The sequence below is a fragment of the Pelodiscus sinensis genome, chromosome 31 (assembly GCF_052426305.1).
Source record: "Pelodiscus sinensis isolate ZL-2025 chromosome 31, ASM5242630v1, whole genome shotgun sequence".
NCBI lineage: Eukaryota > Metazoa > Chordata > Testudines > Trionychidae > Pelodiscus > Pelodiscus sinensis.
In genome coordinates this window covers 13,584,537-13,608,353 of record NC_143082.1, presented here as the reverse complement: position 1 = coordinate 13,608,353, position 23,817 = coordinate 13,584,537, and the positions used below count along the sequence as shown (strand labels likewise).

Below are 23,817 nucleotides of genomic sequence, written 5' to 3'. Positions count from 1 at the left end.
AAAAGGAGAAGGAGAACCCCAGGCCATGGCAGCTGGAACCTCACCAAGGTCCTGAAGAACGTGTCACTGGTGTAAATCTATGGGATGTTAAAAGGTGTAAATTTAAGTACCCCCCCATCATTAGCACCTTCCCTGACCTAGGCAGGCGCAGCCTGGGATGAGCCAGTGGGCTCTTGATGTAGGGCCTCAGTGACAGGCTGGCACCTCTTGGGCCCAGCATCAGGGCACCACTGTAGCCTGTCCTGGTGCAGGACTTGAATGGCAAATCTCCCCCAAATTAACGCACTCCTGACTGAGTTATAGACTGATGGCTGTGTGTCTCAGTGCACTCTCCCCTGGAATATTGGCGAAGGAGGATTTCTTCCCCCCATCTGAAGGAAAGGAGCCTTGTCAGATACCTCTCAAAATAATGTTGGGGTTGCTATTCAGCCTTCTCCTGGGAGTGCCTGAGGTGAGGGGGAAAATCTGTTCTTCTTAAGCTTGTCTTGGTTCAGAATGTCCAGTGTCTTTGGAAACAACCCCCGCACCCTCCCCTGCTGTCTAAGCCCTAGTGAACCTGCTGAAAAGACAACCTGACCTACTTCTGGCTTTTGAATACGTCAGCAAAGGTGAGGCGTTCTCCTGCTGAGCCTTGTTTGCGTTCCTGAGTGTGGGCAGCAGCCACAGAAGCATTGATCAGATTTCCAAGACTTGCGTGGTGTCAGAATGCTGGGATTCCCTTGTATACGTCTTGTCAATAGGGCACATGCTGATGTGTTATTCTGGAGGAAGCCCGATTTCATTATGTATTGGGAGCGCATACTGGGTTTGTGCTCTGCAGGCTTACTCACTGCCGACTCCCATTGAATTTCTCTCAGATGATTATTGAGTGTGGGCAGAGGCAGCCTACCCATTAGACCAGCTCTCTGATATTTTTTTAAATGAAGTTTTAAAATTTTGCTATTGCTTTGACATCATTTTCTGTGCAAGTCTAATTTCTCCTGAGCCGAGTTTAGACACAGAACTCTTTTTATTATGGGAGATGTCTCCTCCTGCCTCAGAAACTGACCTGGCTTGTAAGACTTTGTGCTTCTTATCCTGTGTGATTTGTTTTTGTTCCTCCCCATCCTGAAACAAATTGGATGTGTGTATCAAACCTGGCCACATTCAGAATGATTTGGCATTGGGGGACAGACTTGGTAGCACACATAAGATGATGTCTACACAGCAAAAGCTTGAATCCAGCTAGGATATTGCATGTGGCTTGCCTGGCTCAGACTCTGGATTATGTCACCGCAACTGTTATGAGTCTAGAACAAATATGTTCATGGGCTTGTCTACACACACACGTTGTACTGCTTTAACTACACTGTCAAAGTGGCACAACACCCCTTTTGTGGATGCAGCTGTACTGGTGTAAAATTGTAGCCTTTTCCCAAAAGGAAAGGGAAATACGGTTTGTGAGTCTATGTGTCTGATGACGCAGTTTGTGAGTCTATGCGTCTGATGACGCAGTTTGTGAGTCTATGCGTCTTTGCCCATGAAAGCTTATGCTCCTACACTTCAGTTAGTCTATAAGGTGCCACAGGACTCCTCGCCGCTATGGCACCTTTGTAACTCATGTAATTGCACCCATACTGTCATGGTAAAAATTCACAACCCTCACTGTTCTAGTTATACCAGGACCAAAGCTGTTTGGAGAGCAGCCTGTGGAAACCATCAAAATGCTTTGAGGCTCTTGTTTGGAAGTTGCTGTAACACTGTCCTTCCTATTTTACATGTCATAAGGTGACTCTCCATCACTGGAGCTATTTAAGAGCAGGTTAGACAGACGTCTATAAGGGATGATCTAGACCAGCGGTTCTCAAACTTTTTGGGCTCTGGAGCCCTTTACATGTGTAAAACTTTGTGCGGAGCCCCAGCGGTCCACTGATTGTACGTGTTGTACCAATCGATGTTTCCAGTTTGTCAACCTTGTGGAGCCCCTGGAGATGTCTTGCGGAGTCCAAGGGGCTCCGCAGAGCACAGTTTGAGAGACACTGATCTAGACAGTGCTTGGTCCTGCCGTGGGGGCAGAGGACTGGACTCGATGATCTTTTAATGTCCCTTCCAGTTCTAGTGTTCTGTGATTCTATGATATAGTAGTGGTGGGGAACTCAACATAAACCTTTAAGGCTTGTCCTGCAGGCAACTCGAGACATTTTCACACTTCTGCAGCTCAGTGTAATTAGTTGTCTGGGATTGCAGGCAGGCGGGTTTGTAAAATTAAAAAAATCCAGAAACAAAGGCTGGTTCGTGCCTTCTCTGTAGCTTTGTCTAATGATGGTGCTAATAGAAGTAAGTGAGCTGGAATATTATTGGAAGCAATCAATGTTCCTGATCAAATAGAGGATTGTAGCCATTCCAGGAGCCTCTCGTGGTTATAGCAAATCCAAGTGGCTCAGATTGCTAGGACGGTGAGTATTCCCAGGCCTGGTGTGTGTTACTGTCTTGTCCTCCGAAGGAACCTATCTTATTTAAATGGCAAAGCAAGCGAGGGAAAAACGTTCTTAGTTTAGTTTAGGTTTCCTGGCTGAGCAGCCATCGTCTCTTCAGGGCAGGGGTATTGGCTTCCCCCTGGACTTGTCTGCAAAATGCCCAGCACGTCTACAGTGCTATAGACACAATGCATATTTCATTACTTTATATATAGCAATTCTCCAGGGCTCTGAGGCTCCCTCTGAATAAGCCCAGGTGTCTCCAAAGGCACAAGTCTGCCAGTGACGTTGATCACTGGTTCCTCTCAACATTTTTCTTTTTTGAGTGACTTGCAACTCCTCCCCCCAGCTTTTTAATGTCACATAGAATACTTTAAAATTACAGTGGCACAAAAAAGGACCCTTCCCCTAAAGCACAAAACTGCCTCTCTACCCACAGCGGGGACGCTTGGTGATTTGTATTAAGTTGTTCAGTTATCCTCTCATGCGATCTCTGGTTAAGCTCAGTTAGGTTAGACCGGGGAGGTCCAACCTGTACTCGAAGAACCCACCACAGCAATATCTCACTTCAGAAATGGGAACGGCACAAAAATGAGGTAGTCAGAAGAATTAAAAGGAGCCATCCCAAGATTGCAATGCCTGCAAGCTGCGTGGATCTTGTTGCCAGGTGACGTTGCGAAGGCCAAAAGTGTGACGGGGTTCAATGAAGAGTATGGTAAGTTCACGGAGGTTAGGTCCATCAGTAGCTTTGAGCCCAGATGGTCATGCTCTGGGTGTCCCTACACCTCTGACTGCTAGAAGCTGGGACTAGATGACAGAAAAGGGATCCCTTGATAACTTCCCCATTTTGTTCATCCCCTCTGAAGCACCTGGCATTGGCAACTGTGGACAGACAGGACCCCGGGCTGGATGGACAATTGGTCTGACTCGGGAGACCGCTCTTGTGATTTCTTTCTTGATTGGAGTCCCAGCTATCTCATGCTCTTTGCAAAGGAGGCTCACAGTGGTTTCCTGCAGTTTTCTCACCTGTAAACTGGCTATCGGGCAACATCGAGTAAGGATGCTCGAATGCTTGACAAGAGCTGGGGCTCATTTCTCTTACATCTCAGTCACCAGTAGGGATGTCATTGGTTAAGTGGTAAGCATCACGCTTACCAGATGGTGTTTACCTTTACTGGTTTACCAGTGGGCCAGCCGGGCCAGAGTAGCCCCCCACCCGATGCAGGCGGGGGCTGTTTAAGCCTGGCTGGGCCACTGCACTGCAGAACAATGTGGCAGGCCTCGCCTGACCAGAGCAGCACCTCTGCCCTCGGCAGGCCTGGCTTGGCTGGAACAGCCTGTGTGAAATGGTGAACCGGTTAAATGTAATGTTTAACTAGTGAGCAGATTAAAGGGGATTTTCCATCCCTACTCACCAGTGAACATTGATCTTTTTTTGACAGAAGGCTACCTCATTGTGGCACCGAGGTACTGAATCTGGGTAGAAAATGGGGGAGGGACAGGACCAGAGAAAGGTCAACCAGAAAAGTACCATCAGGATCTTCTTGGCCTCGATTAAAGCCTGGCTACTTCCAGAAGTTTGCAAATCGGCTGGCGACAGGTTCAGCTAGAGAAATGGGTCAGTTACAGTGGGGGGAAATAAATCTCTGTTGCTGCTTCACGTGGATAATGTGCCATTTCTCTGCCTCTGTCCTTTAACGATGCAGCTCCAGCATCTGACTGAAGCTACCCAGTGCTTTTATTTCGTTTCCTGTGACTCGTCTGAGCGTAGGATTTTCCTGAAGAGAAGGGTCCGTGCATAGAACATGGGCTTCACATGTGAGGGCCACGTAGGTACAGAGGCAATGGTGGTGTTTGGTTTTAGTAGGGATGTTAAAATGCACGTAACTAAGTAACCGTGTAACTGCTGAAAATGTCAGTGGTTACGTGTGGGGCGGCAGTCGGCTCCCTGGGAGCCGGTGCACGTAGGGAGTTGGATTTTAAGATGGCTCCCTGTGCGTAGTGTCTCTTGCCTGCTCCCTTGCATTGCTGCCTCCATCAGAAGCAGCAGCATGGAGGGGCCGGGGAAGCTGGCTCCCCACACATACTGGGAGCCTGCGTGTAACCGTGAACATTAACTGACACGCCCAAGCTCACCAGTTAGCCATGTACACGGTTACTCTTTCACATCCCCGGTTATGATGGTAGCATTTGGATGCACCAGCCAAGTGTGAAGCTCCATTGTGCTGGGCACTATATTGACACTGAGTTGGTCCCGCCCCAAGGAGCTTACTCATTCGTCAGCAAGACAGAGAAAGGATGAAGGAAAGGAAGGGGTCTCGAACTAATCTGTGTTCCCAGTCACTGGCGCACCCCCACAGTCTTTAATGCATTTCTCTTCACAGCACCCTACTAAGAGCAGTGCTGGTCTCCCTGGTTTACAAATGGGGACCTGGGCCGCAGAGGGCTATGTGACGACCCAGGGACTCAGCCCAGGTTCCCAGACTGCTGTAACCACCGACTTTTCTGAACGGGGCAGAGAATTAGCCCAGTCCATTAGCAGACTGAACAGCTCTCGCTTCGCGACCTGCCTTTTCGAAATGCTGAGCCGCTCCTGCTCTGCTCAGTCGGGGGGGAGGAGGGTGCTCATGATCTTTGGAAACAGGGCGTTTAGCTTCATTTTTCCCCTTCCGTAAACTTGACCGCTAACCTTTTCTTCTTGTCCAACAATTCGTGTGTCGTAGAGCAATTTTCACTCTGCCCCTCACAGTTAGTGGTGAGCAGGGGGTGGCCAACAGGCCTGCCCAGCCCCTAGGCAAGGTAGGAGGAGGTGGCTTTGCACTACGGGAAGGGGTAGAGCTTTGGGAGGAAGGAGCAGGGCTGAGGCGAGCCTCCCCCTCCAGCACTGCCCAGAGTGTGCCTCCCAGGGCCTCAGGTGGCAATTTAAAGGGGCTGCTGCTGCCGCGAGCCTCTTGACTCACCAGCCCAAGGCCAGTTGCCCTCTTTGCCCCCCGCTCCTTGTTGGCAGGCCTGGCGGTGAGCACCTCTTCCCCCACAGTCTTCCCATGCTTTTTGCTTAACATTTGGTTTCTTCAGTCTTGTGGGCTGTCAAAACTCAAACATCTTGCAGCCTCAAGCCTCGCCGTACCAATGGGCTGAGCCAAGCAGGGGAAATGTTGACTCCGAGGGGAAGCGTGTGTGAACGCGTGAATCTCGGTGGCCCCAGTGAGGTCTGAAGTGGGGCTTAGCATGGTCATTGATTTCTGTCCTTCACATCGGTGCCATGATGACAGGGACGCAGGTCTGGGGAACGCGGCGCTCCTCTCCAAACCAAAGTCTGTGTGGGGCTTGGTGGATGTCGCTGTGGTGGACTTGGTTGCCAACTCTTGTGGTAGCTGGTGATTTTCTTAAAGGCCCTGCTCCTGAAGTCAGATGATGATGGGAGAATTTCATGTTTCTTTAAGGAGAAAGTAAGTGTCTAGCCTTCCTAGCTGCAGAGAGAAGCTTGAAAACACAAGCTGAGTTGGGCCTTTTTTGGAGTTAGGGGGCAGGTGGTGTGTCCTTCTGGTTGTCTCCAGAACCAGAAGGCAAATAAACAGAGCCTAAAACTATTTTATTTCCGTCACTGTGATTTTTTTGGTTTATACATTTTGAGCATCGGGGTGGGGATAATGTCTGGGATGCCGTTTGGCCTGGACATCAGCCTGTTTGCAGCAGCTTTGGCAGGCAGCTGGCTGGGGGTGGGGGGAAGGATTTCCTGTTTTGCTGCACACCAAAGGGTAGTTCTCTTGTGCAGAAGTATTTTGGCCATCTGTTCAGCAAGGCGGGTAAAGTGCCCCTGTCTTGCCTCACCTTGTAAAATCATGCTGCCATTTGAGCTGCCAGTTAAGTGCTGTTCTTCCACCTAATAAATTGTTTTATAGCTTTGCTGAGGTTCCTTGGGAGGGGTGGTCAGGTTAACTGCATGTTACTGCTACTGGCAGGATTTAACTGTTTAAATAAAACTATGGGGGGTGTTTGTATCACACTTTAGTTTAAAAGTGAGGTGCTGTTTTTCCTATTTAAACCTGAAATGTGGTGGTGGTAGAAACCAGTATCTCATGCCACTTTCTTCACTGGTAGAAGCTCCAGCTCCTACTGCCTCCTAAAGCATCTTGAGCCCCACACTCAGTGTGTGGTTGGAGGGAGACTCGTCAGAAGTGTGGCACGGGGTTTTTTTTCTTCACACAAGGCAGTGTCAACCTGCAGAACTCTTTGCCCAGAAGATGTCATGAAGGCCAAGAATATAACAGGATTCAGAAAAGAATTGGGTAAGTTCATGGAGGACGGGTCCATCGATGGCTGTTAACCAAGATGGACAGGGATGGTGTGCGTAGCCTCTGTTTCCCAGAATCAGACAGGGTGACAGGGTGACTCACTTGATGATTATCTGTTCTGTTTACTCCTTCCTTAACACTTGGCGTTGGCCAGTCTCGAAAGCCAGGTTACACTGGTCTAGATGAGCCGTTGGTCTGACCCAGTATGGCCATTCCTGTGTTCTTAGTTGGAGTAATTAGCCAGTGGAGCAATTTATAGAGGGATGTGATGGATCCTGTTTCATTTGACGTCTGTATATCAAGACTGGGTGACTTTCTAAAACATCTGGTCTAGGTCAAACTGAAGTTATAGGTATGCTACCAGATTAGTACTGGCTGAGGCCCTCCGACCTGCGTCAGGCAAGAGGTCAGGTTATCCTCACCTATCCTTAAAATCGACACAGATCTACCCCCAGAGGCGTTTCAAGACATTTAGCTTTTGTCCACAGCAGAACGAATTAAAATTTGTCAGCTCACATCCAGTCTTTTGTTTTAATGAAAGTGGTAGGACTGTCGCATGGGTTCTTTGATTATGGCTCTCAAGCCATGCATGAGGATAAAGTTTATCAACCAGAAAATAAGTATGTTTTTCTCTAGACCCTTTTGTCTGAACATCTCAAAGCCCTTTACAAAGATGAAAGGTGGTGTCTACGTTTTAAAGATGCGGCTTATCCCATTAGGGGACAGAACTGATTCTCCTCCTTAGCAGGAGGGGAGAAGGGTGGAGTAAACCTACTGAAACACAGAAACAAACCAGTACAATGATGGGCCCAACGACTGGGGGTGCAGCGCTCTCCAGCTGAGCGCAGTTCAAAGGGGCTGCTCTTGCATTGAGAGAGTGTGTAGGAGAGTACTTGGATGTGCCATGATGGGCAGCATGTAGGAAACAAATATTCTGGCTGCTGGCAGGCTTTCTTTGTCCAATGTTTATTATTTCACCTGGGAGCCCTAGGTTTACTGCATTTCCTGGGCTTAGCTATGTCTAGATCATGCTGTATTCTAGTACTGGAGGGCAAGGGACAGGACTCGAAGACCTTTCTAGTCTATGATGATATCTGTCGCATCTATGATGTCTGTCAGGGATGTGAAAAAATATGCTCCTGGTGATGTAGCTTGCTGCCAGCTCCCCTCCCCCCTGATGCCAGCAGACAAGTGCTTATGTTGGCATAGCTAGTGTTGTTCGGGCGGGCAGGGCTTCTGTCAGTGTAAGCTGCGGCTGCTCTAGTGGGCCGTGTGGGCATTGGCTCTTGGAGTGGTGGCCAACTCATTACAGGCAAAGAGCCAAAATATTTGTGCATATAGCACAAAGAACTGGGGGGGGAAGTTGTTGAGCAAAAAAAAAAAAAAAAAAACTGCCCCTTTAAGAAATGTGGTTACAGGCTTTTTGGCCACATCAGGCTCCCACCAGCCGCCACCATCTTGAAAACATCATTTTGAATGGCAGCGCCGGACGGCTCCCCTACCCCAGTGAGCACCGGGAGGCAGGGGCTGTTTTCGGGGCCGTGGGGGCGGCTTCACAAGCCGTGGGGGTGGCTTCACGAGCTGCGGGGGCGGTTTCGCAAGTTGCACTTTTGGGGGGGGGGGAAGAGTGGGAAAAGAGCCGCATGCTCGCGAGCCACAGGTTGGCCACGGCTGCCTTAGTGACTCTGGACCCTTCATTTAGATCTCAATCTCTGGCCAAGCATGTTCATGCCCCTTGTTTGCTGCAGAGCTGGCATGGTGTGGTGCTAGCTAGAGCGTGCTGGCTGGGCTGCCTCTCCCACTGAGCAGCCGTGTCTCTGCCTAGTGAGGGGTTATTGTGCTTGGCTGGATGGCTTTTTAGCCCATCGTTTGCATTTAGACTGCTCCCCAGCCTGGCTCAATCCTCCGATGTCCTTGTGGTTCGCGGGATGCCCAGTTTCACTTTTGAGGCAGATGCATTGTCTGTTCTGCAGCCGTGTCGAGGTAGTCTCTCTCTCCTCTCCGCTCTCCCTGCGGTACTGCAGGCAGCTGTGGGTCTGTAGCCAGGGCTATTCCAAGGCCAGGATGTGATTCTACGCACAGTGGTCACTGTTCACTGATTTGTGAGCCTCATCGTTGGGTTTCCTAGAACATCTTTGTTAACTATTTGACTCAAATAATGAAGGCTCTCCTGGGAAAGACTCTGTGGGGTTCCCAGCTAACACATACCGTCTTGGTACCTAGCAGTGGTCACCAAAGTTTGGGACCTTTAATAGTCTTCTTCGAATGGCTCCTACTCGGTGCAAGTTGCTCTTGTTCTAACCAGGCCTAAACCTAAATGGTCAAGGATGGAATCCCCAAAAAGACTTGTCCACATAAGGCAGTTGCCTGGCATACCTGTTCTGCCACATGGATTACATAGTCCTGTTTTTTGTTTCATGGATTCCAAAGTGGAGTAAGCTGGATTGTAAAATAGGAACTCTCTTTCCAGACCGAATGTCAGCACCGGTAGCTGTTGCTGAACAGCGTCCCAACCTACCCTATTCCAGAACAATTTCCTCATGTAGACTACAACTTACCCCATGTGTTTTGTGGCATGTCTAAAAGTAAAAAGCTAATGCAGTGGGTTGGTACAAAGTACGCCCGTTGTAATGCTACCTGCCCCGAGCCCAGGAAACCTAAGGTTGTTTCCTACAGTCGCTCTCTGTTGTTAAGTTTAGATATTTATTCACACTTCTGGCATGGGAATAAGGGATTTGGATATTATGGTGATAGAGATCCCACGTTAAAAGTCTACCCTCTATAAAGCAAAGAGGAGAGGGTGGTGGCAGTCAGATTTGGTACCCTTCACTGAGTATCCGCCTTAAGTTTTTTAACAGATGAGACTCCATTGGAGGCTGACTCTATAGGCAAATAACCTCATTCATAACTGTTGGTGCCCACAAGGTGTTTCAGCAGGTATTTACACCTTCGTCTCTTTCTTGCCTTTGGGGCTGGTCTCATTAATGTTCCATTCTTTAAAATTCCAATCAGTAGTTTAAAAAAGGAACACCCCAGTTACCTGGATTGGGTTATTTCCATTGCCTCTACTCCAAGAATGTTACTTGCAACCCTGAAATAGCAGCATCAGCATCACTGTAGATCATTCACGTTCACTCTGTGCCTGGCTTTTGTATCTTATTTGCACTGCAGTTTCAGATAGCAGCCCAGCGCTTGCCATGGGCAGCCCTTGGACGGGGGGGGATGTAAACAATACCATGAAAACCTCTAGTCTGGTTGAGGCCAAGCCAGGAAAGACCTAAAATTAGACCACTCAGCAGCTGTGTTTTGGTTTGCGGGCGGACGAGCATGCCTCCCAACGTCCCTTTTGCTCAGCTTCACTGCTCTGGCACCGAAACATACAAACCACTTTGCTCTCCGAAGCGTCAGGACAGGATTCCTGGCTCTTCGGTGGCTCTGCTCCACTCACAACTCCAGGAACAGAGTGCAGAGCGCTTTGGCCAGCAGAACTCTGACAGCAGAGGCTGCCCTGTTACACTATCACATCCCTAGTAAGCGTCTAAACCAGTGTTTCCCAAATGGTGTTCTGTGGAATCCCGGGGTTCAGCGAAGTGAAAATAAGGGTTCCGCAACAAAATTCCATTACTATAACATTTTATTATTTTAAAAAATAATAATTAATATTTAAGCATTTATGGATTGTATTGAAAAGTATTAATTTGCGTTTGCCACAATAAGTGTCCCTGTGTCATGCCAGTTTAGCCAGAGAGTGGGGACGATGATGTCACTACCTAGCACTAAGGTCCATATAGTAGACTGTTGTTAGGGGTTACGCAAAATTCTTTCACATTTAAAAGGGTTCCATGGCCAAATAAAATTGGGAAACACTGGTGTAAAAGTTAAGCAATGAGCCTGGGCTCATCAGTATCCTTCATGGTTAAACACAGACTCTCCCTGCCCCATCCCCGCACTGCTGCCTCTGATACAGAGGCAGCAGTGTGAGGGGGGAGGGATCCAGCTCCCCATATACACCAGCTCCCAAGGAGCTGCCTCTTCCCTCCCCCCCATATGTAAATATGTAACCACCAAAATTTTCAGCCGTTACATGTTTACCTGAGTAAACGTGTTTTGACATCCCTATCTGTTGCAGACTAGCTTTCCCAGAACAAGTAGATTTTCCTAAGACCAGGAGGGCATTTCAAAATAAAGTATTGATCTAACCTCCGGCCTCTCGATTGTAACACTGCTTCAGTTATTTTTATATCTATCTATCTATATTTCCTTTAAACTATGTCTCTTTCGGTGTCTTTTGTATAGTAGCAGTTTACGTGTCAGGTTAAAAAGCAATTGTTTCCATTCAAACTGAGCAAGACGACAGGTAGACCCCTCTTGCAAGCAAGTGCAGCGGACTGGGTGGCATCGGAGATTTCCATTAATATTGAATTTCTGAGCCATGGACCGCTGATGCTTTACAGTGCTTTACATATCCTTCTGTGATTAAGACTGAGCAATACAGTTTTGTTCACTTCAACTCAAATCTAGGGCAAACCACTTTTTGTAGGATCCTAACTTAAACAGAAGGAGCAATTCTTTTGTGACCTCCTTTTTAAAATTCTGCTACAAGAGCTGCAGATACCAAGTCTTTTTTTAAACTTCCACTGAGTGGCCTTTTAAGTTACCTTCAGTAGTAATTTTTAAAATCTCCTTCTTTGTACTAAAGCCTTGGATATTTGGGAAAATGAAATATTTACTGGCTGTTCCTTTCCCTCCGTCACATAAGCGGACTAATTATTGGGTCGTTTTTGAGAAACAGCCCTATGTGTGAGCTAAAACGGTATTAAGAAAGGAGCTTTTGGAGTTGCTCCTACTTGGATAGACTTCCACGGTCAACGCAGTTCTTCTGAAAAAGATAGGACAAATGTTGATGCCTTTTAAGTATCAACATACAGTCCCAGTCCACGGCTCTGGCTCGTAGAGGCTACGACAGTCCAAACAATAATGATTGTGTTGCTGAGTTCCTAATAAATCCATGAGCAGGGTTTTGGGTGGGTTTGGTTGCAGTGCCTTGTAGATGCAGATCCATTTTCTGTACAGTTTTCTCTCTGTGTGTGTCTCTCTCTGCCTCCTCCCCATTCCCCTGACTTCAGTGTAGGTTCTATTTTTAAACCCTGCTGCACTCTGTATTGCGGCATTTCTCTTCCTGAATTATTTATCATTGTTTGGAGCTGAATGGAGCAGCACGTTCTTTCCACTGCTTGCTGGTGCCCACGTGTCTGACTTGAGCCGTTGACAGATTTGGTTCATGTCAAATCGCGCTAGCCCCAGCTAAGAAGGGACCGCAAGGGATGCCGGGAGTTTGGCCACAGCCTGTGATAATGGGCGATCATTGAGATTTGGTTGTAGTTAATGGTGGCTTTGCTAAGGAGGCAGGGTGGGGAGAGCTGGCACCTCTAGGCTTCACTGTGGAGTTCAGGTTCACTGGTTTGACTGCTGACAACTTGCCCTTTGCTCTGGCTGTAACTGAGGGAGAGCGGGAAAACCAGCAGCTGCTCCCTCGGTGGAGCATACCCCTGGGTTGGGATTCAGAGGGCTGTGGCGGCAGAACTTACTTGGGCTTCCTGGTGTGTGTGTGTGGGGGGGGGGGGGGATTTTATTTGTTTGGGACTGGTGGCAATTTTTTCTGTTTTTTCCCTTCTCCCCAAGTATAGACCTTTCCCAAAGAAGGCAATGTCAGTGAATCAAGCAGTGGGTGAGCAGGGTGGTGTGTTGAGGGATTGTTCCTGCTACCTGCTGCAATTGATCAATTCCTTTGCCATGTTTCCTTAAGTGTCTCTCACCACTTCATTTCTCTCTCTTTCTTCCTTCTCCTCCTCTTCTCCATTATCACCACCCCTTCTCCCCATGCCGCCTTCGTTCCTTCTGGCCTCTCCTGCCAGGAGGCAGGGGGTTGGCCGTGCCGCTTTCATCCAACAGCGGGGGGCAAGGGGAGAGGAGTGAAGGAGCTGCATAGGTTCTCTCCTGTGCTAGGACGGAGGAGGAGAGACGGCAGCAGCTGTCCTTCCTCCTTGCGTCCCCAGCAGGAGCAGGGGAATGTGCTGCGCTTCTGGCTGGAACTGCCACACCCAGGTGGGTTCCCACCTGCAAGGGCTGAACCCCTGGAGTATTTGTCAGCCTTGGTGCTGCCTGCAGAGCCTTCCATGTACTTCCTCTTCCTTGCTTCCCCCTCCAAAGCCTTCCACAGGGGAGCGAGTGCGGCTTCAGGAAGCAGAGACGCCTGTGATGGGGCCTGAGCATGCTGGCCCAGAGGGGCAAGGCGAGGGGCTCCTGTGGTGGGGGGGAGCAAGACGGGATGGATTCTAGATGGCCACAGAGCAAGGGGTGGCACTGTGGGGAAGCTGGGATTTCTGCAGTGAGTCGAATCCGCTGCTGGTGCCACGTGGCAGAGAGCAGGAGCAAAAGGCAGAAGATGGAGTGGAGTGGCAGGATAGTCATCAAGTGCAGCTTTCCCTCTGGTCTGCCTGGTGGGAGAGAAAGCTGAGTGATGTGCACCCCAGGGGGTTAAACTGGGAGCTGGTTCAGTCCACGGAAAAGCTCCCACTGGCTCTGATGGTACAGGATCCACCCTGGATATGTGTGGGTGGATTGTGGGGGGGAAGTAGCAATGGGGAAGCCAGGGGGGCTGCTTCAGTTACACCAGTCCTCGGAGTACAGCCAAGATTGGATCCCCACTAGGGATGCAAAATCCCGGTTCATCAGTTAACTGGTTAAACATTAGGTTCACCTGATGTTTAACCCACAAAGTGGGATCTCGTGGCTCCAGCCCCCTAATCCACAAGGCTTGGACTGGCTGCCGGGTCTGCTTCCTGGGGAACAGATTAATCGTTACCTGGTAACCAATTAACCGGTCACCCGTTCCCGTCCCTAATCTCTGCCTCTGGGGAGTCCATCCAGAAAGGTTTATAAACTAGAAAGCAGCTTAGCATCGTGTTCTGCTCATGTGCTGGGAACATCTCGTTGGCATGGGACAGGCATATCCCTACAAGGGATATGCCTGATTGTTAGCAGCACTGCTGTCCTTGTTATGCCTTGGAAATCCTAGTTGAGAGAAGGGGGGGAGCTGGAGGAGCAGGCTGGCCCCATTATTAGTTAAGCAAGATAACTGGCAGCACACGGTTTTATATTCCAAAGTGTGGCATGCGCCGCCTGCCATTAAAACCCAGTCTCTGAGCAGCAGGCAAATGTGATGCCTTGCAGAGCTTCCCATATGATGCCTCTGTGATTCATACTGAGCTGATACTTTTGTTCACTGGAACTCAAATGTAGGGCAAAACACTTTCCTATAGGAGCCTAACAAGCAAAGTGCTAATTCTCGCTAGGACCTAAATTTAGCTTTCGCTCCCACTCTCTGTGGCCACCCTAGCTCCTTCGAGCTGGCTTACGTTTGAGAGCTCAGCTTTGGCGCTCCGGCTCCAGCTCTGTCTGGCATTCCCTCGCTGCCTGGCGCAGCTAGTTCTGGGTTTGTGCAGCGTGACAGTGATGCACTGTTTCCCAGTGGCAAGAGGGAACTGAGGGCAGCAGCATCGACCCTGCGGTTCCTGAGTCTGCATGCAAATCTAACTCCCTGCTTGTGGAAGTGTGTGTGGAGCGCAAGTCCTGGTGGGTTCCATGTTTGGAATCCTCGAATTTCCCATGCGCCTCCAGTGGCTCCTGTTCGGGGCTCTGTCTCTGTTCTCGGGGTCCTCTTCGTAGCATGCTCTGAATGAAGCAGGTGGCAGGCCAGCAAGCGGCTGGTGCTTTGTGGGGGACTATCAAATGCTTGCACCTTGTTTTTTCTGCTTAAGTGCTGCTGAATGCAGCCTCCTCTGCTCCATTCCCAGGGTGTCTGGGAGGGGCTACTTGAGTCATGCTCCATCCAAGGACCTCTCTCTCCTGGAGATTTGCCCTGTCCTTGTAATTGTACCTGGATAGCCCCTGGAGTAGATAGCCATAAACTGCGACAAGCTGCGCCTTTCCCTGGCGTGAAGCACAGTAAAACTCTCCCAGTGCCCGTCATGACTTCGCCCGTTTGCACAGGGGCACCTACCCCCATGGCTGGAATTGGGGCAGATCCCTAGTGTAGCTACATGCCGCTTGGAATCCAGCTGCCCCCTCTGTCTTGTTTCCTCCCACTGGTGGTACGTTTGCAGTAATCGGAAGTTGGCTGGCCGTGCCCGCTCAGCAGTAGCAAGGCCGTTAATGCAGCTCCCCAACCCCCTGACGTCCATGGTCTGTTCCCCACCAGGACTCTGGGGTAAAGAGTGAGTTGTTTATCTAAAGCACCTCGTCCAGTTAGCAGCACAGTCTTGCTGGTATCCGAGGCGTAGCCGTGTTAGTCTGACTCTGCAAAACAACAAGAAGTCCTGTGGCACCTTCTAGACTAACAGATGTGTTGGAGCGTGCGCTTTCGTGGGCAAAGACCCCACATGCATCTGGCCAAGTGGGTCTCTGCCCACGAAAGCTCATGCTCCAATAAATGTTAGTCTAGAAGGTGCCACAGGACTTCTTGTTAGTCTTGCTGGGAAGATTTCCTAGATCCCTGTTGAGGAGGCCCAAGAATCACCTGCCATTGGGGACCCGCAGTACAGGAGAGGCTGCTTCCTACTTGAACCATATTTAATTCCCTTTATTGACTTTATGGAAGACCGATCAGGAGCGAGACCCAGGGGGCAGGTAGGTGTCTGATCAAATAAGTGCTGGCTACTGGCTCCTCTTTTCCCCCATTCAAAGCCCGAGAGACTACAGAGAGCTAAAGGGAATGAAGGACCGAACTCCTCCTGCAGGGATAGGGCTGGAGTAGCTGCCACAGCTCTTCCGTACCGGCCGGGGGGGGGTGGGCTCACTGCATCCAGTGGCCCCTCCTTCAGCTAGCCCTCTGGCCGGAGCTGCTTCCCCTGCCACCTCGCTCCATGTCTCTGTGTCCAAGGCCTGAGACCTCGTGAATTGGGTGCCCTGTTCCCATGCACCTCGCTCCCTGTGTCCCCATCAGGAACCCTGTTCAGTGCTCTAGCCAATGGCTGCTGGGCAGACCCCCCTTCTCCCCGGCTGAGCGGTGTTTGCACCAGGAGCACCGTATCCTCGCACGCCAAGATTGATTTGCCTCCCTGCGCATCGCTGGATGCGGCTGAAGAAGCCGGTTTTGAGCCAGACGCCCTTGTGCAGGTTCGGTGTTGCCAGCATAGCTACTCCACAAATCCCTGTGTGATGCCTGTGACTCTCTAGGGTGATCTAGACGGGGCTTGGTCCTGCCGGGAGGGCGGGGGGCTGGACTTGATGACCCCGCGGGTCCCTTCCAGACCTAGTGTTCTGTGGCTCTCTGCTGCAATAGGTGCGGGCAGCTGAAATGCTCATGCGAAATGGGAGGACCTGGCAGCTGGAGTGAGGGGTCCTCAGCTCTGCAACTCAGAGCACAAACTGATTGACGTTCCCAGCCCTCTTCTGCTCAGGAGAGGGATGTTTCCAGTGGGGGGGCAGGAGGGGGAGCGGGGGGGATGCTGATTAATAACTGAGGCACGTGGGTGCTCTTTCAACACACTGGCCTCGTAGATCAGTACTGCCCCTCCCCTGCACTCCTGCAGGGTTTCGGAGGGCTGGGGTAGCTTTGTAGGAAGAGACCCACCATGCTGCCGCAGCCTTATGCTGGGGGCGGGGCTGCACGACTGGGGTTTGCATTGGTGCTGCCCCTCTGGCCTGGTCTCTAGTGCAGACCTTGTATTACAGCTCTTGAGAGATGCCCAATTACCGGGGGATGCCTTCAGCAAGGGTGGCCGGCTGCGTTTGCCGGGGAGGGAAGGAACATGCTTGGGGGTGCTCTTTTCACCTATGCTGCCGGCCTGGCCCCCAGTATTCCCATGCAGCCTGCCAGCAGCCTCGCTGCAAGTCTGGAGCACGAACAATACCCTTTGCTTCGGCATCTCCTGCGCATCCCTGCCTCTGACCTAGTTTTCATAGCGTGCATGTGGGGCCTGAGCACACGGTGCTCCGCTGCGCAAGTTCCGGGAGGGGCTTCCTCGGGCCCCTGCTGCAGTCCAGACTGTTAGGGGGCTGACTCCCTGTCTTCCTTCCCCTCGCCCCTCCTCCCGCCTGGGACTTGCTGGGGGACAGGTGCCGCTGAGGGACGCCTCATAGGGGTTTGTTTCATGATGATGACGTGCTGCTCGGCACGCATTTAGGCCGCCATCTTTAAAATGGCTTGGTGAGCCTGAACTAATCTGCACCCTTCCTCCCCAGCTCCCAAGGGAGAAGCACGTGCAAGCTGTGAACCCCACCCCCTCCAGTGCCCTACAAGTGACTGCATTAGGAGTGAAGAAGTTGCATTGGTCAGGCCCTGCAGCTTAATAACCACCTGTGGTGTTGAAACAAAGGACCCCTGCAATTTTACATGCTCCTGGTGTGTGTGTGGGGAGGGGGGAGATCTGCTTGGCCACCATCACACCCTCTGCAGCAGCAGGTTCCTTGAGGGTAGGAAAGCCAGACAGCCCGGGATGGGCTGCAGCCGTGCTAGGGATTTCTTTTGATCCCAGCGCACAACACCCAAGCTGAGGTCTGCCGAGGCTGCTCTGAGAGAGGCTGAGTCGGTGAGGGAGGGACTCATTGGCACGGCAAAGCCTGCGGAGTGGGCCAGTGACTGGGTCTTCTCTGCGCTGGGCTAAGATCCATGGCACAGGCAAGACTAGACTGGAGTTTTCCAAGGCCTTAATCCCCTGCCCAGTTCTCTAGCTCAGGGGTGGGCTATACGTTTTGATGGGAGGAGCCCCACTCTAAGATTTTGGTAAGTGGTCAAGGGCCACACTATTCTATGGAAGGGGTGTGGTGTCCGGGATGGAGGTTGGGGTAGAGGACTGGGGGTGCAGGAGTGTGGGGACCGACAGGAGTCTGGGTGAAGGAGGAGATTGTGATCTGCAGTGGGGCTTGGTGTGGGAGGGGTTGGGGTGCCGGAGAGGATTCTGGCTTGGAGGAGGGGTGTGGGGTCTGAGAGGGGTTGTGCCTTGCGGGGGGAGAGGAGGAGCGCAGAAGGTTCGAATGGTACCCTGGGGCAGGAGGCGGTGGTGACCTGGGGCATGAAGTTGGGGGGAGGGGAGAAGCTGGGGTGCCAGAATCAGGCTGTGGCTGGGAGGCACTTACCTCAGTGCCTCTTGGCCAGCAGCCCTTCACTACCCCGAGGCGGCTGTCTGCCTGGTGCAGGCCCAGACTGCTCAAAATGCTGGCTGCTCCTGGCACCGGAGGGAGGGGGAGGATTCGTGCGTTGCCCCCGTTCCTAGCAAAATCTCTCCGCTCCCATTGGTGGTTTCGGCAAAGCCACCCTGGATCAGAGGGCCAAAGGGAGCAGCCAGCTGCTCAAAGTGGTATGGGGCTGCTCTGAAGTGGCTGGCTGCTCTGTGCGTGAGGGTCCCGGTGCGGTGTCCCGTGGGCTAGATGAGGTGGCCCATTGGGTCACATTGGGTGGCCCATGGAGCATGTCCAGTGGCTTGGCGGGTCGGACCATAACTTGCCCACCCCGCTGTGGCTAAGTGCGGACCTTGTGCAGCGCTGTGACGTCCTGCTGGCCTGGCGAGCGACAGATGCTGCCCGGAAGCTGGACGCTCCAGGGTTAACCCCAAATCCAGAAAGTTCAAACAAAATGGCGGCGCATTCTGGGGCTCCTTGCCAAGAGCCCGGCTGCTCCGCTGGGCCCACTTGCCACAGGGAGTCGCTCCGAGTGCGCACTCTCCGCCGCTCTTTGTGTACGGCCAGTCTGGCTTCGTGCTGCCTCCCTTCGTTTCTGACTCTGCTCCGCTTTGCTGAGGCTGGCTAGTACAGAGATATGCAGCCCCTCCCCTGCCTGTTAGGCCCCGGTTCTGCCAGGAGGAATTCCAGTCCCTTGAGTTCAATGGGGCGGTGTGTATCGAGTTAGCCGCTCTGGCGGTTGCAGCATCAAGGCCCACGCTAGGTAGTCGGTGCGCTGTCCAGGTGCATGGCGAGATTGGCAGCATTCTCGTTTGGACAGATAATATCAATACTTATTTTCAAGCATTTTTTTCACTTTCCATTTTAATGGGCAGAATCAGATGGGGGGGTGTCAATAATTATTTACTGACAGTCAATGTGGAGGTTCTGTGGTTGCTAAGCGTTTGAAACGCAAGTTGTCAACATTGGGTGTCCAAGTGAATGCCCTTACGGCCAACGCTAAGAAGTTCTCAAGCAGCGTTTTCTTGCTTCGCTCGTCTGCGCATTTTGATTCTCTTTGATGGAAATATGATGTTGTTGACACATACGCTGACACTGCGGTGTAGGGATCGAAGTCTGGTCTTTGCAACCCTGCCTGTTGGGTCCCATTTCAGAAGAGCTGCAGCTTGTGATACCTGATTTCATTTCCCCGCTCTGCTTCAGACTCCCTGTGTAAATGCAAACAAGTCATTTGCTCTAGCTGTGCTTGCCAGGCATGGCGGGGAAGTGACAGAGGGGTGGCGATTTAAAGAACCCTGGCTCCGTAGACCTGTTTCTTTCCATTTTGCAGCTTTGGACGTCAATGTTTCCTTGGGCAGCGTGTGAGGAGACTCCGATTGCCAGCATCTCAAAAGCTTTTGGAGGGATGAATGACTGGTCTCGTGGTGAGGCACTGAACTGGGACTGGACTCCTGGGGTCCAGTCCTGCTGGTCCCGATTCCCTGCGTGGTCTGCAGCAAGTCACTTAGGGTAACAGTTTCAAAAGTGACGCTGCACTTAGAACCCTACATAAGAACAGCCACACTGGGTCAGACCAAAGGTCCATCTGGCCCAGTGTCCTGTCTGCTGACAGTGGCCTACACCTGGTGTCCCGAATGGAATGAACGGAACAGGGAATCGTTAAGTGAGCCCTCCTCTGTCGCCCATTCCCAGCTTCTGACAAACAGAGGTTAGGGACACCATTCCTATCTAGCTGGCTAATAGCCATTGATGGACCTAACCTCCGGGTGGACCTGCTTTTTTTTTTTTTTTTTACCTCTGTTAAAGTCCTGGTCTTCACAACATCCTCTGGCAAGGAGTTCCACAGACTGACGGTTGTGTGAAGAAATACGTCCTTTTGTGTTAAACCTGCTGCCTATTCATTTCATTTGGTGACCCCTAGTTCTTGTGTTATGGAAACAAGTAAATAAGTTTTCCTTATTTACTTTCTCTACACCAGTCATGATTTTTATAAACCTCTGTCCTATCTCCTCTGTCTCCTTTTTTTTTCTCTAAACTTTCTAAGCTGAAAATTCCCAGTTTTATTAATATCTCCTCATATGGCACCCGTTCCAAACCCCTAATAATTTTTGTTGCCCTTTTCTGAACTTTTTCCAATGCCAAGAGATCTTTTTTGAGATGAGGCAACCACGTCTGCTCATCAATGCGGGTGTGCCATGGATTTATATAGAGGCAATAGAACATTCTCTGTCTTATTCTCTATCCCTTTTTAAATAATTCCTAACATTGTTTGTTTTTTGACTGCTGTTGCACATTGAGTGCCTGTTTCCAGAGAACTATCCATAATGACTCCAATATCTCTCTTGAGGGGTAGCAGCTAATTTAATCCCTGTCATTTAGTACTTATATCTGGGGTTGTTTTATCCCAACATTTCATTTACTTTCCAGTTACCAGCATTAAAATTCATCTGCCATTTTGTTGCTTAGACACCTCGTGTGCGGCTTTTTTTTTTAATATGTGGTAAGTGTTTCAAGCCATCTCACTACTTCTTAGGCACAGCCTTCTTAGCTTTCCCTGTTTTGGGTTTTGTTGGTTTGGGCTTGGCTGCTTTGGTCTTCACCGGGTTCTTGGCTATTGTCATAGGCTTGGCAGCTTTCACCTTTTTCGGCCTCTTGGCAGCTTTTGTGATGGCAGAAGCTGCTGGTTTCTTGGCTTTTGTGAGATTTTTTTGAAGCTCTTCACAAGCTGCTTTGGTTTGAACTATCTTGAATAGTTTTTGGTGTCATCTGCAAACTTTGCCACCTCACTGTTTACCCCTTTCTCTAGATCACTTATGAGTGTGTTGAATAGGATTGGTCCTAGTACAGTCCCCTGGGGGACACCACTAGTTACCTCTTTTCATTCTGAAAACTGACCATTGATTTCTACCCTTTGTTTCCTGTCTTTTAACCAGTCCATGAGGGGACCCTCCCTCTTATCCCATGACAGCTTCCTTTGCTTAAGAGCTTTTGGTGAAGAACCTTGTCAAAGGCTTTCTGGAAATCTAAGTTCACTATCTCCACTGGATCCACCTTGTCCACATGCTTGTTGACCTCCCTCATAGAATTGTAGTAGATTGGTGAGGCAGGATTTCCCTTTATAGAATCCATATTGACTTTCCCCAACAAATTATGTTCATCTACATGTCTGACAATTCTGTTCTTTTATTATCGTTTCAACCAATTTGTCTGATACTGAAGTTGGATTTACTGGTCTGCAATTGCCAGGATCACATCTAGAATCCCTTTTGAAAATTGATGTCACATTAGCTATTTTCCAATCTTTTGGTACAGAAGATGAGTTAAGGACAGGTTACAAACTACAGTTAGTAGTTCCGCAGTTTCACATTTAGTTTCTTCAGAACTCTTGGGTGAATGCCATCTGGTCCCTTGTGACTTGTTACTGTTTATCAGTTTGTTCCAATGCCTCCTCTAATGACACCTCAGACTCTGACAGTTCCTCCGATTTGGCACCTTAAGTGAATGGCTCAGGTTTGGGAATCTCCCCAACATCTTCAGCTGTGAAGACTGATGCAAAGAATTCATTTCATTTCTCCACAGTGACCTTACTGCTCTTTTATCACTTGATTGTCCAGTGGCCCCATTGGGGACGGGGAATCCTTCTTTTCTTTCCCCCTCTCAGTCTTGTCTGTTTCACTTGTAAGCACTTTGTGGGTTGGACTCTTTAACCGTGGGGCTGTCTACTGCTGAAATGGCCCAGTTGCAGCATTACAACTGTGCTGCTATATGTGTGCTGACGGGAGGGTTCCATCTCCCTGAGAGGGCTTAAGTCGGCTTAACTGCTTCACTCGGGTGTGGATACTTCTCACCCTAAGTGATATAGCTGTTGAACTAATTTTCTAGCGTAGACTGTGTCGCTGTGCAGCGCTTTGCACAGTGGGACCTTTACAGTTCAGCGTGACTTTAAAAATTCTCTCTGCTGGTGCAAGTTAAGTAAGTGTGGCTTAAAATCTACTAATGGCTGCCTATAGTTTGTGCCTCTAAGGGACCGAGGGTAGTGTCGGCATTTAACCAACAATAAATATGAAAATAATAGATGGAAACGGAGCTGTTCGAAATGCAAAGCTCCCAACTGGCTTGCAGATGAGGGTGACAGCAACAGTGATTCATCCTCTAACTCTGTCCCTAGCCTACCTCTGCCATTTCTCGGCACCGTTCTCGGCACTGTCGGAACACCTCCGTTCCTTTCGCAAAAGCCGCTTCTGTCTGTTGGGTGATCTTTTCCTTCCCCGCTGCTGTGGCACTACAGCGGTTACAGTGCCTGGCAGTAGAAGGGACGCTGTGTCTTTAAAGCCTTCTGAGCCTTGCGGAGGCAGCTCCATTGAAGTATTTGAATGAGAAGGAGAGGGGGTGTGTATGTGGCTATTGGCAGGGCTCTATGACATCCCTCCAAACAGCTGGGCTCTGCTTTGCTTCAGAGCTGCTTGTCAGAGCAATTAGCTTGCTGTAGCAGCAGCAAAGATAGCTAGCATTTCATTCAGGGGTGGGGGCTGGGGGGTGGGAGAGGGGAGGCTTCCGAGAAGCAAAAAATCTCCTGGCAAAATTCCTCTAGAACCGGTCTTGGTGATGAAGTCTCCGTTGAGAACAGGCAATAGATGACTTGCGGTGAGTGCAGAACCATTGGGGGGAGTTTATTTTTAGAATAAAGTCTCCAGTGAATTTGGGTGAGAGAAATCATCGGAGATTCATTTCTGTAGATATCGAATATAATATCCAGTGTTTTCCCTGATGATGGTTTCTGTGCTGTTCCAGTGAGGCAAACGAGGGTCAGGATTTCTGTTGTTTGAATGAGGTTAATTTAAAAAAATGTTCAATGCTCAGGTTAGCGGGAGAGTCTATTCTCCCCCTTTGATGTCTGTATTTCATTCAAGGGGTTGTGAGCCGAAGCGAAGATTTTCTCCTTCCTCCTTTTGTGATGCTATGGATGCAGCTACAGGAAACAGGGGAATCCCCATATACATACTGCGTTCCTCCATGTCATTAAGGAGTTCCCCATGCCGGGCTATCCAATCTTGTTGTGTTTTGCCTCTCTGTGCGTGCACCTTGCAGGCAATTTCTTTTCAAGTTAAAAAGAGGAGTCCCCCTCCTGTTTTATCAATTTAATTTTGGGGCGGGCGAGGATTGTTGACTTGGAGCTGCATGTCGAATATTCGGATGTGAGCAATTGACTAGCTGGCTGGCAGCATGCCATTTGACGTGTTCAGGCTGAGTTCTTCAGTTAGATTTCCTACAGGGCTGTTTCTCCCCCTCCCTACCTCCTCTGGCTAAGATTTTTCTCATCAAATCTATTGCAGTGTCGGGCTGGGTATCAGAGTCATGAGGTGCTGTTCTGCACCCCCAGCCCTCCCCACACTCTTGCAAAGTGGGGCCTTAAAATATAGGCGAAAATCCCATTAGAAATGGCACTCCACGTTAGAGCCAGTGTTGGGAACTGGTTCTGCTGAATATGAGGCTCTTGCTGGGAGGACCAGTAGCTGAATGGATCTCTTTCTGTGCTCTCCCCCCCCCCCCCCTCTCCCCCAAGAAAGCTCATTTCTTTGGGCTCTTTCAATGAGCTTAAATTACAGCAAGGGAGATTTAGGTTGTGGTGAAACACTGGAATAAATTGCCTAGGGGGGTTGTGGAAGAGATTTAAGAGCAGGTTAGACAGACACCTGTCAGGGATGATCTAGACAGTGCATGGGGGCGGGCAGGGGACTGGACTCAATGACATCACGAGGTGCCTTCCAGCTCTAGGATTCTGTGATTTGTTTGTTTATTTAGAAAAAGGCCCATAATCTAAAATTGGAAGCATCACCTGTAGCTGGAGCTTCTGAAAATAGCAGCAGTATCTGCTGCTTTGAACA

At 50.1% G+C, this 23,817-nt stretch overlaps 1 protein-coding gene across 13 annotated transcripts in view; it reads left to right on the top strand.

The window, feature by feature from the left end:
• R3HDM2 (R3H domain containing 2) overlaps positions 1-23,817 on the top strand; it is a 108,784-nt gene that overhangs the window by 20,032 nt on the left and 64,935 nt on the right. Inside the window, exon 1 of one of the 13 annotated variants that reach the window (XM_089774751.1) lies at positions 22,559-22,576. The exons of the other annotated variants lie outside the window; for them this stretch is intronic. The gene's annotated coding sequence lies outside the window, so the exon portion shown is untranslated. Of the gene's footprint in view, positions 1-22,558; positions 22,577-23,817 lie in introns of those variants that run through there. 13 annotated transcript variants of the gene reach the window in all.